Raw genomic sequence first — 14,007 nt, forward strand, 5'->3', positions numbered from 1 at the left:
TTCATGCGATTGTTGAATGTCCTTTTGGGAATTTTCCTTTAGTTGGAAATCCTTGATCCGTTCAACACTTCCTCACGTTACATAAACTTCTACCACATCAATGTTTGTATAGTCCATTATTATCCTTGGAAAAACTAGAAACATCATCAAGACCCCTCCCTAGTGCTCCTATTTCATCAGAACCTATGGAGATCATACCTAGGCATACCCTAAATATTAATCCACATTTAACACCATCTCAGGTTAAAAATCTCATAAGTATGCTTAAAGAACATAAAGATGCATTTGCATGGGAGTATCAAGACATGCAAGGTATTCATCTTGACACTTGTACCCATCACATTTACATTGAACAAGGAAGTCACCCAATTCAACAATTGCAACACAGACTCAGTCCTACCTTGCATGATATTGTCAAAGAAGAACTCTAAAAACTCTTGAATGTTGGTTTCATTTATCCAATTTTGGATAGCAAGTGGGTATCTCCTTTGGTTTTTTTTCCAATGCAAAATGGTAAATGGAATATTTGTGCTGATTATCAATCTTTAAATAAGGCTACTAAGAAGGATTATTTTCCATTACCTTTTATTGATCAAGTCTTGGATACTCTTGCAGGGAAGTGACTCTAATTCTTCTTGGATGGATTCAATAGGTACAATCAGATCCACATTGCCCTAGAAGATTAGGAAAAAACTACCTTTACTTGTCCATGGGGATCCTTTGCATATAATGTTCTTCCTTTTGGGTTATGTAATGCCCCTATGACATTCCAACACATAGTATTAAGCATCTTTTCTAATCTAGTTAATGATTGTGTAGAAGTTTATATGGATGATTTTATTGTTCATGGAAATACCTTTGATGAAGTCAAAGATAACTTAGAGAAAGTACTTAAGTGATGTATTGACACTAATTTATCTTTAAGCCATAAGAAATGTCATATGTTGATGATAGAGGGAATTGTTTTAGTTCATTTGATCTCATCAAAAGGTATACAAGTTGATCCTAAAAAGATCCAAATAATTCAAGACCTTCCCACACCTTCGACAGAAAAAGATGTTCATAGTTTCCTTGGTCATGCTGGATATTACATGAGATTTATTAAAAACTTCAATAAGATTGCTTCTCCTTTGTTTTCTTTGATAGCTAAAGATGTTGTTTTCACATGGACCCCTAAATGTCAAGAAGCCTTTGAAACCATTAAGACCAAGCTAGTAACTACTATTCTTAGAGATCCTAATTGGGAATTACCATTCCATATTCACACTGATGCTTCTGACTTCTCAATGGGAGCAATACTTGGACAAAAGGAGGACAACCTCTTCTATTCAACATACTATGTTAGCAAGAATTTCACTAGTGTTGAGGTAAACTATACGATAACTAAAAAAGAATTTTTAGCTATTGTTTATGCTATTAATAAGTTTCAGCACTATATTACTGGTTATAATGTGTTTGTTCATACTAATCACTCGGTGATTTAGTTTTTGATGAATAAATCTATAGTAACTGGTAGGGTTATTAGGTGGATTCTTTTATTACAAGAATTTGATGTCACTATACTTGATAAGCCTAGTCAAGAAAATGTGGTTGCAGATTTCTTGTCCAAGTTACAACAGTTTGACAATGAAGATGTTCCTATTGATGACTCGTTCTTGAACAAACACCTCTTTGCAATTTTTACCAAAAGTCCATGGTATGTCGAAATTTCCAACTATTTGGTTACATGCAAGTTTCCACCACATTTCTCTACTCATGAGCATCGTAAGTTAGTGGGCCTCAATAGGCAATATAATTGGATCAATGGTCTCCTATTTCATACTGACATTGATAACATCATGTGCCAATGTATTCTTGAGGAAGATGTCTTTGATATTCTCCATGCCTATCATACTAAACTTTGTGGTGGACACTTTTCTGCACAACAAACTACTCAAAATATTTTAACTATAGGATATTACTGGCCTATGTTCCATAGGGACTGCAAGCGTTATGTTCAACATTGTGACCAATGCCAGTGCATGGGTCATCCTACATGATTAGATGAAATGCCACTTCACCCTTAGCTCTTTACAAATTTTTTTGAAAAATGGGGTATTGATTTCATTGGACCTATCAACCCACCTTCCAAAAACAAGGAATATATTGTTGTTTGTATAGATTATGTGACAAAGTGGGTTGAGGTGGTCATGCTTAAGCATGCTAGAGATACCAAGGTTGTTGAATTCCTATATTCTAAGATCTTCACTCTCTTTGGTGTTCCACATGAGATTACTATTGATCAAGGACCTCAATTCACTTCAAACCTCATTATTGCATTAATCAAAGAATATGAGATTCACCATAGGAAATTGTGACCTTATCATCTTGAAGTGAATGGAAAAGTCGAGGTAACTAATTGAGAACTAGAGAATATTCTTACCAAAACTATTGCACTTCATAAGAGTAATTGAGCTACACAACTTCCTAATGTTGTGTGGGCCTATCATAATATGTGAAAAACCACCACTGGTCTGACCCCTTATGATTTGGTTTATGGTAAGAAGGTTGTACTTCCCATTGAGTTTGAGATTAAGACTCTTTAAACTACACTTCAACTTAGATTGAGTCTCTCTGATGCTCAAAAGCAATGCCTAACACAACTCCACTCCCTTGATGAGTTACATCAAGAAGTACTTCTTCATACTAAACTTATTCAAAATCAACTAGCACTGTGGCATGACAAACATTTTCATCAACATTCTTTCCAGCTTGGTGATTGCATAGTTCTATATGACTCCCAATTCCAAGATTTTAAAGGTAAATTTCATACAAGATGGCTCATACCTTACAAAATTGAGAATGTGTATGAAAATGGTGTAGTTTAGCTCTACACTATGGACTTTGAATGCCGCAAGCTCCTTGTTAATGGTCATTAATTGAAACTATATAAGAAGCTTCTCTTGAAGGAAGCTTTCTTTCTTGAGATTGCCAAGGAACTCACCATGGTTCCCTTTGGTCTCCTTGAGTTTTCTAATGACTTCAAATATTCCTTCCTTATTGCCACCATGTTAGGAAGTATTCTCTACCTTATGCTTTATTTTATGTATTTTATTTCTTTGATGATTACTTGGCATGACTAGGATGGATCAGCCACTTAAGTTGGGGGGGTTATGTACTAGGTCATCATTTCCACACCATTAATTACATGCTCCTTTCCATTATTAAGCATTTGTGGGTTCTGCACCAGGTCACTTCTACATGAGCCCTCTTATCCTTAAAAATTAATTACACTTAGCTTGCCATTATTACTAATTTTGATGATATTGTCCTCATTTATCTATTATTAAAACTATTTCATACTTCCTATCATTTTTTCCATTTTTTTATTGCTTTTTGCTTGTTTGCTAAAACTATTTCATACTTCCTATCATGGGGGAAAACATCTTCACTTTGAACCAGAGTCCTTGCATAAGTTAAAAGCTAAAGAGGAAGCCTTGAAAATTTTTGCTCATGCTGGATGGATGAATTTATTTGAATGGTTGCATGGATTTGATGTGACCATAGCCATAGAGTTTTCTACATGATTTCAGGGAACCCATGCTACAGTTCAGGGACTACAGTTTCCTATGAATTTGCAGACTATTGCAAAGGTAACCAGTCTACCCCAAATTGGTGACCATTTCTTTCCTAATAAATCCTCAAGGGTTATAGATTTAAAGCCCCACAAAAAGAAGCTTCTTTAGTGAGTATAATCAACTAAAAATTTCCAAGGGCAAGGGGTAGTGTGAAAATTACTTCCAGAACCATGGGATGCTATTACAAAGTTTTAATTCATTATATTACCTGCAATGCATGCTACAAGTATGTGTTTGCCCACCATTTCCACCTCAGGTTACATTTATGATATGGTGTTCTTCTTAATCTTCCCTATTACCTCTTTTTCTCCCTAAGGCAGTCCTGTGACTAGTATAATTCAAGTCATGTGGATTCCTTGGCTCATCATGGGTTAATTAAGCTCATTATTGACCATAGTCTTCATTTGGCTCAACATGTCCTTGAATGGGATGCATTTGTTAACCAAACCCATATAGAAGACCCTCAAATTTGACCCTTCTAAGAAGTGGCATTTGAAACATCTAAGCCTACTAAAAGAAAAAGCCCTAAAACCTAGAAAGAAAATGGGCAGTGAAACCCAAAAACCTAGCCCACATCCTATGGTTACTCGACAGAAGCAACCTACCCCTAATAGACTACAGGGATTAGCAAAAACAATAGGGTTTGTATGTGACATAGAAATTTTGGGTACAAAAGAATCATAGATAAATAATGCCCAACTTTTAAGGAGGTTAAGAAGTTAGCAGCATAGGAACAAAAAAAAAAAACAACAAAAATATGACCTTACTAATCATTTAATTATAGAAGAAGAAGAAACCCCTGAACAAAGAGATGACAAGGAAATGGAAGACTATAAAATTACTTAGTTGGGTGAAGAAATTAGTGAGGAAATTGGTGAAGAAATTGGGGAAGAGACTTCACCATATAACATGAATATTCAAATTAATGAAGAAGAAGGCATTACAAGAAATCAACAAGAGAATCTTGAAAAATTACAAGAAGATATTCATCAAATAAATGAAGAGGTATGGCCTATTTCTCATGAGGGAACTATTCAACAAAATAAGGATGTAATGAAGGAACATCCAACCACTAGTACTGATATGGTTCTTTACCAAGATACACAAAGTGAGCATCTTCTTCATGAATCTACCCTTGCAATAGTTAATGTCAGTACTGATACACCTCCTATCACTCTTACAATTTAGAGTGACTAAAATCCAATTGCTACAAGAATGGGTGAACTTCATGGAATTCCTACCATAGAACAAGGTATGCCACTTTTCTCTATTGCACAAATTATGGCAGATTGTCACTCAACTCCAACAATCCAATCAATAGCTATAGTTGCAATTGCAAGCACTTGTTCCTCAAGAAAAGGGAGCTACTGATATAGCTAGATTTGAAGAGATTATAGAGATACTAAATGTCAAACCTATTGGATCTAGCCAGTCACCTCATTTGCATGAGGAGATGTAAAGCCTTTAAGCTAGGGGGAATGATGGGTGTGCAAATGTGCTTTGTTTTTATACATTCTTTATAGATTTTTGCCTTGTCTTAAGCCTATCCTAATGCCTGTTGTGTCATTAATTACTAAGGAATATAATGCATTTAATAAAGTATTAAGGTTTAAAATATTTCTTGAAGAGTGGATGCTTAATGCATAAATATTGATACATTTTGATTCATTATGCTATAGGAACTAAGGATGCGAGAGCATGGAGTTGGCCATTTAGTTGGAGGAACAATTTGAAAGTTATAATTTTGTTATATTATTTTGGGCAAATGGTTCTAACTATTTAACAGATCAGTTTTGGGCCATATATGACCTTGGCCAAGTTGTTTTGTAATCTGTTATGTGTGGCCAATAGCCAAAACAAATTATTATCTATATTTAGGGAGCAAGTCATTAGCCATTCTAGCTTAGTTATTAGTCCGGTTAAACATTTTAAGTCTATACAAGAAAATGTTAAACAAAAGACATGATATGATATGATATATGAAAAAAAATTGTTTATATTATTTCTAAAGTTTGTGGTATTTAAAGTGCAAAGTTCTATAGCAGTCAATTTTAAAACATCTCTCAACTTGTGAACTAGAGGAGGGCCCCCTCTTGGGAAACTTGGGTAGATTATCTTAGTTTTTTTTGTAAGTATTTCAATTGATTTTCAGTGTTCTTTATAGATTGAAGTGACTGTGTGTATTTATAATGAGTTATCATATATATGTCTATTAATTAAATTTGTATAGTGCTTGTTTATTGAGAATCCAATTGTCTGATAAAGTAAATGGTTGTGACACTCTCATGAAGTAAATTGTCTGATATATATCATTATTTTGCTGTCGTATAAATCTATTACAAAGTACTGTCAACTGCACTCTTTCTACCCCATCCATCCATGTATCAAACTACTTCCTATCACTATCCATAATCTCCATCACCATTTATCATACTTCTTGTCACACTTATCGTACTTCCTACTGCACTATGTATTTAGAACTAGTTTGTTGTAAACAACCTCCTATCACCACTAAATTTCCTATAACAATCTAAGTAGATTTCAACTCATAATCAAACCAACTTTTAATCAAAAAAAACTTTGTAATAGCATTTATAAATAAATTGTGATTAATTGTTTAGAGGTGTGTTAATAGAATTCATAGCATTCATAAAGACATTGTGTTTAATTGTTTAGAGGTGTGAACTTTAGATTATAATCCATTTGTAGAAGCTATCTTTGATGTCTGGTAATTTGGATAGTTCAATTTATTTGCAAGTAGCAATTTGCATTCATAAACCTCTTGATTTATTATTTTCACCCCTTGTGCAAGCAGTCATTATATCTCTCATGAGTTTATGAATCTCGGATTGACATTTTTAGGGTATTGTTGATTTGATCATATACCATCAAGTTAAACCTCAATTTTACCCAAAAATGACCTCCATCTTTTGGAATTAACATCAGTCCTTTTCCTACAATGATGCCTGACCAGTTTTGTTGGTCTTCCAAACCTAGTCACCATTAAAAGCTACAAAGACCAAATGTTCATTATTATCATGATTTATTTCAGAAAGTACTTTAACTCTATTATCAGACTCAAGAATTTAGGGTCTATGAGACCTTATGTCTTCTCATCTATGTAAGGGACAAATACACCATGTGGGAAAGGAACATAAATCCCAAGAACCTAGACAAATATACTAACTTCAAATAAAAGATAAAAGAATGGTATCCAGAAGCTGTAACTAAGAAGTATGAAAACTATCTCTCACTAGTGGTTGGGGAAAAATCCCATGATCTTGAGAGCTTTCATTTCATACCTTGTGAGTAGGAAATATATATTTTTAGACTTGAAAAAATGTCAATTACTTGCTCTCCACTAGAAACAAAAAATGTTTCACATGGACAAAACTTCAAAAAAAATGGCTTATGATATTGAGCTTTCCTTATGCAATTGATAACACTTATTCATGATTCACTCAAGTGACACATGGGATTAATACATGATAGGTAAGTTTGATGTGAAAAAATACCAACCAACTTATTATAAGGGATGCTAGCCACTCAACCCAAGGAAGGAGGTAGCATCCAAGTAGATGATTAAGGGTGGAAAACCACCATCAAAAACTACCAAAAATTTAGTGGAACCACTAGCACAATGCTAAAATGCTACCTCTTGCCCTACTAGGATTAAATTTGCATATGTGCTTGTAACATTGATAACACACCTATATTATCTATCTTTTAGAGTCCAAAAACCACCAACTAGACAACCCTTGAAAGCATTCTACAACTCCTTGGCCTAGCAAAAAAAAATGAACTTCATCTAGTGAATCTGACTTCACACAAATCAAGGAAAAAGGGTAGTGCTAAAGGGAACCCAGATGGAAAAAAAAATTCCAATAAGTCAAGAGCCCAAGAAAACTAGAAGAAATGAAATTTCACCACCAAACAAAATGAAACAAAAAAGAAAACTACAGAACATGACCCACCTCCTCCATGGTAGAAAGTACCTTGCACTATGAATTATGGATGACCCTATAGTGACCCAAACTATAGACTACCAAGCTCATTTGGGAAAAAGAAAGTTGACCTACTCTAAAAACAACAAAAGGGGAGGGGTGGAGCTAAAGAAGCTTTGCCCCATAACAAACAATTGGATGAAAAAAAAAAAAAAATACAAACCCAACCAAAAGGTAAGCTAAGAAACCACTAAAACTATGCCAAAGTGGTAGAGAAAAAAAACAGCCCAAAAGAACAGGAAGCAAAAGGGAAAAATTTGCAAAAATAAGACAAATAGGCACCTACAAAAATAAACCAAAAATAGGACCAAGGGAAGAACACCAACCTAGAGCACTAAAAATGCAAAGATATCACAATGCTAGGACCTATCACTAGTTCAAACATGAACTGAACCAACCTAAGCTTGAGAAAAATACTTACAAACTTGTGGAATGACTTTTTACAAGAAAGGTGATGACCCAAACAAAGATTGTTACTGTAGAACACAATTGCAATTATTGAACAAAGTGAAAATTAACCTCTTTAGTCATCTTAAGTAACCTAGTGATCATGATAATTTAAAAAGGTACTTTAATTTTACTTTTCCTTCATTAATGAACTTTGCCACATGTCTAACCTTAGAATTACATAAAGCTTTCATTTCCACCAAAGTCATCTAGGAATAAATTCCTACCTGATCTGAAAGTTGCTTTTCCAAAGACACATGATCCTTTTTGCAAGGATGAAAATCCTCACTTTTTCCACATGAAAAGGGTTCAACATCTAGGATAGTGATATGCAAACCCAAATAGTGAAAATGTCAACAAAACAAAAAGCCTACCTCTAGTAAGACAAAGAAAAAGTGAAGAGAGGATACCCATATTTTCGCTCACAAAAAGTAGACATATAAAATGAGTGACTTGACAAAGGAGTGTATGTAGTGCATATAAAATGGTGACTTGACTAAGAAAATGCATTTCATTTGAGAACTCAAGAACTTAGCCTTTGAAATCACTAGTGCCTTATAGCTATGAAAAAAATCCCTTTAAGCATGAACTTTAGATCTAAGCATCCTAATTTACAATAACTCAAGAACTTTACCAATGTCTAGTAGTGAAGTGTGTGCTTTGAAAGGGGATATAACATTTAATTCCTGAAGAAAATAGTGAAATTAAACACACTCAAGATTCCCTTTATTTTTCCCTTTTTATCAGATATTGTGCATTTTTTTAAAACTGGGGATCTCATTCCTTCCTTCTTCACTTATAATATTTTCAAGGTATGTGAGGTGATACTTCTTTAGTAGGATGGAAAATTTAATTTTTTCATTGCAAAAGTACTTCTTTCACCATCCCATCCATATATTCTTTTATTTTTTAGAAGGAAAAGATACCCACTCCTTGACATATCACTTAGATTTAAATTTCATCAAGTTGAGCAAGGTCAATCTATTCATTTTGTTCTTATAATGACTCCTCTATTCCCTTTTCCTTACCAACTTAGTTTACCATTTTATCTTGAGATAGGAGGATAGATGATTAGGTTTGATGAAGGTTGTTCATATCTTGAGTTCATACTTTCAATTATTAGCTTACAATAATAGAGCATTAAGAGATGTGCAAGATGGGGAAAGGAACAATCAAATATTGTGGGTATCTTCCATAGAGTTTCATAATATCATGTAAACCATAGACTCCTACCTAAAGGAACAAGAAACAATCCCCCCCTGAAATAAAATGATGAAAGAACCCAAAGACCAAAGATGAAAGACAAAGACCCAACCCAACTATTTATAAGGGCCAACAACACATGGAAAAAAAAAAAAAAAAGCAAAAGCAAAAGGATTTAAAGGGTGCACCAGAGGAGCACCAAAGAAATAATTAAAATAAAATATTCATATGGTACAACTAAAATGGGAATAGGCACCCTCATCCTACATCCTTACTCATTGTTAGTGTTTGAGACTATCCATTAACATGTAAAAGGACATGTTTTCCAGTTAATGCATTGAGGTGGTAGGTATTAGCTTTGCATATCTCCACAATTTGACAAGGACCAAGATAGGGATTTTTAACTTTGTGTGCTTCCCTTTCTTCTTATGGTCCTTTTCTAGAGGAGGACTAGGTCCAAAATCTAAAAGGCCTTTTACTAGGTTCTCTTATCAAACTTGTTAGAATGAATGCTAATTATATTACATTGGAAGGGTATCCTAGGCATTGGAGAGTATCGACATGTTTCATTCATGACTAATTTTTTCATTGATGTCATTATTGCAGTAAGTCTATCAAGACTAGAAAAGTAGTAGAGAGAGAGATCTTAGTTGTATGGACAAGATTTTTCTTGTCTAGTGATGCACGGTCATGGACATGTTCAGAACTATGTCCTAATGACAAGGTAAAATGCACAACATGTAAGTTAAATACATATGAAAGTTGTATTTTATTTACTAAGAGTAGTACAAAGATAAAGTGCTTGGAAAATAGTTTCTTCTATTTGTATTATATATTTCATCTAAGATGTAAAAAGAAGATGCATGGTCAGCTAGTGACAAGTGATAGTCAGATGATAACATTAGTGGATGTGTAAGCCCTAGTATCACGCATGTGAAATTTTCTATAGAATGAGAGACAACAATGCTGTTGTAATTGTAATTAAATAAATTATCTTATTATGATTAATTGGGAAAACCTCAAGGATGACTCAAGGAATTATTTTAAAGATATGGTATAAAGGAAAGATGTTTTCCTTGTTTGTAAAGGGTATCAAGTATTATATTGAGTATGAAGTGCAAAAAGGAGTAGAGTGTTTATTGAATGTGAGCAAGTGATCTAAGGGATTATTAGATGCAAGTTTTATGATCTGGTTACAAGATTAGAAGTAGAGGTTCAATTGATAGGATAGAGGAAAGAAGTACTATTCATTTATATTACTCTACAAGCAATAATACATAGATCATTTGGATAGTGGGTTTATTGGTCTTGCCCCTAAAGCTATTTGGGAAGTGGATCCATCTATCTTTCACAACTTCTAACAAGGTTGGTGCAAATCCTAATAGGGATTCAAAGTCTCTTAACAAGGACTAATATGTATGGAATGTTATTATAGAATCCTAATAGGGTCTATCCTCTAACAAGGAATATTTATATTAGTACATCATGTTGTGGGTACCATCCCCACTAGATTTTTCCCTTTGATCAAGGGTTTCCCTAGTTAACATTTCTATTGTTATTGTGCATGAGTATCTTTTTGTGGTTTTTGATAATATTGCTCATATGGTTAAAGTTTAATAAGGTTGATATTTGTGACATTAATTGGATAACTGATTCACACCCCCCCTCTCAATTATATTGGTGGATTATATATTCTAACAATATGTATCAAAGCATCAAGTCCTTGAAGAGGAATATTAACAACTTTGGGAGATCAGTGGCGAGTCATTTCAGAAAGGATAGTCTGAAGTTTGATGTAGGAAATTTTAACACCTAGAAGATGGAGCTTCTTGGTGAGATACTAGATATGTCTAAAGAACTGAGCATCAAGTTTCTTGAAATAGAATCCTTTTGTTGCATACAAAAGAATAGAAGAACAAATAAAGAAAGATCCAAATTTGAAGAAGACATCAAGATCAAAGAAGATTGAAGAATAGAGATTTAAACCTAGAGCAAAAGAAAGAGTTGAGTTCACAACTCCTAGTAGAAGTATAACAAAGAAGATGAATGAACAAAGAAAAATTGTTAGAAACAAGGCCAAAGTTGTATGCAAAGGTTACTCAAAACAAGAAGGTATAGATTATGAGTAGAAATATGCCCCTGTATCTAGAATGGAAGTAGTAAGAATTTTCTTGGCTTATGAAGCAAATAAGAAGTTTGAAGTATATTAGATGGATGTTACATCGACTTTCCTAAATGGGGAACTTGAAGAAGAGGTTTATATTGAGAATCCTAAAGGTATTCCTCCCATAGAAGAAAAACATATGGTATGTAGACTAAAAAATGATCTATATGGTTTGAAGCAAGCATCTAGAATCTAGTATGTATGATTGGGAAACTATTTGGAAATACTTGGATTTGCTAAAAATATTTGAAAGAAATTGAGAATAGTTTTATGATAATACTAATACTTATTGATGACATCATATTTGGAGGAAATGATGAAGCAAGTGATAAGTTTTCTGAAGAAATGGAGAATGAGTTTGAAATGAGCATGATAGGAGAAATGAAGGTTTCCTAGGATTGTGGATTGTGTAGAATAGAGATGATATTTTCATCTCATAAGCTAAGTACTTGAAGGAGTTGTTGAAGATATTTTAATTGGAGAGTTTTAAGCCTATAGTTACACCTATGAAAATTGATCACAAGTTATCTAGCAAGGATGAGACACCTCCAATTGAGAAGAAGTACAAATCTATGATTGGAGGTTTGTAATATTCGACTCACACCAGACTAGATATAGAAAATATAGTTGGGATTATAGCTATATTTCAAGATGATCCTAAGGAGTGTCATTATGTAGAAATAAAGAGTAGATTCATATATTTGAAAGGAACATTTGACTACAGAATTTGGTATGATAGATTGGGTGATTTCACTCTATGTACATATAGTGATGCAAATTGGGTAGGTAGTATGGATGAAATAAAGAGCACCAGTGAGGAGAATTTTTCCTTGGAGGAAGATTAGTTTCTTGGTGGTGCAAGATCACCTACTCTAGATTCATCAAATAAGGCACCTAAGAGTCCTAAACATTCTACTTTGGTTAAATTTGGCATGATGATCCAGTTGTAAGGCCTAGTTCCAAGATTAGACATACTTATGAGCCCTTGGGTAACTAAGGTAAAAAATTGTCAATAAAGCCTAAAAATAATAGGATTATAAGTTTTAACTTGTTTTTAATATTTAGATCCATGTTGGATCACTTGCATAAGGTTTGGACCAAGTTTGGTCACCAGTTTTGCATTTTTGCAAATTTTGTAAAAGTTGCTTGAAAAGTTGTTAGCAACTTTTGAGCAACTTTCAAAAAGGTTGTTAAATACTTCTAAACTATTCTGCCAATGTATGGATAGTTTTAACTAGCCATGTAACCATTGGGAATTCCCTACAAAGACTCATAGGCTAATGGTAGGAAGATATATTGTATTTTGGCATTTCAATCAATAAAGAAATCAACATTTTCTCTACAATAACCATTGTTTTAGTCATTGTGTGAATTTGTGCAAACAAGAAGGAATGTGTCAATGACTCCAAGATTTGGGGCATTGAATATTCTTCATTTTTCAACAGATCTTATGCTTTAGCCTTAAAATTGGCATTTACCTAGGGCTGGGTTATTTTGGTACATTCCACCATGGGAAATTGATTCCCCTTGGTGGAATACAAGTATTATCAATGCACTTTAAGATTTTTCAATTTTTTTGCTACCAAATGTAGAGGGTTGGATTCGCCACCATACCCTAGGTGTGCATTTCAATGTGTACACCATACAACATTAAGAACAATCCTCCTTAGATTTTGATTGGGGGTTCACCAAAGGTTGAAACCTTGGATTCTTGATTATTTTACATTCACACACATCTCCATACTTGGATTGAGATTTTCCTTTGTAGGAAGAGTACTTGTAGTGTAAATGGAGCCCTAATTAGGCCTACAAATTGAGTCTAATGTTGCAACAACAAAAAACTTTGTTCATTTCCACCCTTTGGTGCTTTGGCATGTTTCATAAAACCCAAAAGGGTATCAAAATCTCTGGTCAAGTTACCATCTTGTTTGAGAACATTCCAACTCATGTTTCATTTTCATTCTAGGAAGGGCTATAAGACAAATCCTTGGTTTGCAAAGCAACTTCATGTTATAAGTTTTCTTTGATGGAAATAATCATTAGTTCATTGTGAGTAAGACCTAAATATGCCAAAATAGTGATTGTGGGCCACTCATGGTCTTTGTATCCACTTTTTGAGGTTTAATCCCTCTTTTTATTAAGGGAATCCTATAATGCATTTGGTTTTTTGGTGCTTAGAACTTTGGTAAGCCTTGTGATTAGGTTACCTTGTCTTGTGGGGTTGTGATAACCTTCCTTGAAGACATTTTCCATACTTGAGATAGGTATTTGGCACTTGGACCCTTCACCTTGTCATGTTTCATCGATATTAACCAAAGGCCCACAAACTCTAGTCACAAAACAAGCTTGGGTAGAGTTTTCTATCTCTGATTTTAATGAAAATGTCCTTTGTGATGTGGTTGAAATGGATGCCTCACACATCCTTCTAGGTAGGCCCTATAAATTTGATGTTGATGTCATACACCATTGTAGGAAGAACACCTACTCCATCACTAAAGATGGGATACCTTCATTATGAAGCCCCTACCTGATAACAAATCTAAAAAGGAACCTACTATGATTATCATAGGAG

This window comes from Cupressus sempervirens, chromosome 2 (genome assembly GCF_028749045.1).
Source record: "Cupressus sempervirens isolate cs-2001-9-10 chromosome 2, ASM2874904v1, whole genome shotgun sequence".
Lineage (NCBI taxonomy): Eukaryota > Viridiplantae > Streptophyta > Pinopsida > Cupressales > Cupressaceae > Cupressus > Cupressus sempervirens.